The sequence below is a fragment of the Brassica oleracea genome, unplaced genomic scaffold (assembly GCF_000695525.1).
Source record: "Brassica oleracea var. oleracea cultivar TO1000 unplaced genomic scaffold, BOL UnpScaffold00920, whole genome shotgun sequence".
Taxonomy (NCBI): domain Eukaryota; kingdom Viridiplantae; phylum Streptophyta; class Magnoliopsida; order Brassicales; family Brassicaceae; genus Brassica; species Brassica oleracea.
Genome location: NW_013617520.1, coordinates 18376 through 19522, shown reverse-complemented (window position 1 = coordinate 19522; position 1147 = coordinate 18376). Strand labels below are relative to the sequence as shown.

At 37.4% G+C, this 1147-nt stretch overlaps 1 protein-coding gene across 1 annotated transcript in view; it reads right to left on the bottom strand.

Annotated features, from left to right (window-relative positions):
• Positions 1 to 1124: 1124 nt before the first annotated feature.
• The window catches only part of LOC106320424 (SWR1-complex protein 4-like), a 10376-nt gene continuing 10353 nt past the window's right edge, over positions 1125 to 1147 (bottom strand). Inside the window, exon 15 of the transcript XR_001265839.1 lies at positions 1125 to 1143. The gene's annotated coding sequence lies outside the window, so the exon portion shown is untranslated. The remainder of the gene's footprint in view (positions 1144 to 1147) is intronic.

Here is a 1147-nt window from a genome sequence, read left to right as displayed (position 1 = left end):
AAAGCTATCTGATGCGCAAAGGGTCTCTTTGGGATTTAAGGGATAACACAATAATGGGGTCTTGGATGTAGAATAAAATCCTCAAAATGAGAGAGGTTGCAAAAAGGTTTCATTGTGTTGAGGTTAAGAATGGAGAGTCTACTTCCTTTTGGTATGATTTGTGGTGTTCAAAGGGGCGATTATTGGATCTGCTAGGCACAAGGGGATTCATAGAGATGGGAGTTCTAGTGAATTCAACAGTTGCTGAAGCTATGCATATGCATAGAAGAAGACATCACCGCATTGAGATATTTAATAAAGTGGAGGATGAGATAGAGAAGTTGAAGCATGAGAACCATCAAATAGAAGATATTGGCCTTTGGAGGAGTAAGAATGGGAAATACAAACCAACCTTTTCATCAAAAAACACTTGGCTGGAGATAAGGAAAGTGTATGCGGATCAAGTTTGGAGCAAAGGGGTATGGTTTAAGCATGCCACACCTAAATATTCATTTCACACATGGACAACAATGAGAGATAGGCTGGCCATATGTGATCGAGTTTTGAAATGGAACCCAAATATTGATCCTCTGTGTGTTCTTTGCAAGCAACAAATGGAGTCGAGGAATCATTTGTTTTATCTATGCTCTTACTCGAGTAGGATTTGGCAAAGTCTGACAAGAGGTTTGCTTCAGTCTAGATACACAGAAGATTGGGAGGAGATAAATGTGCTTTTGTTGGATCATAGATTGGACAGAATCAAGAGGTTTTTGATAAGGTACACTTTTCAAGCAGCTGGTCATGCGATATGGAGAGAAAAAAACCACAGGAAACATAGTGAAAAAGAGCTCCCATACATGCTGCTTTTGAAGAATATTGACAAAACTGTGAAAAATAAGCTTTCTACTATTAGGAGGCAATGGAGGGATGAGTATATGGTTTGGATAGAGAGTTTGAGTATTAAATACTAGAATAATGTCTTTGTTTTTATTTCAATCACAGTGTTTACACATTCTTATGTACAAAAGTTTTGGATAAATAAAATTTAAAATTTATTCAAAAAAAAAAAATTGGAAATCAGTATTGCAGTCAGAGATCAGATGCTTTCAATTTTCTGGGCCTCTTATGAGCTGGTGAAGGAGTATCTGATTGTCTTCCAGGACCCTGT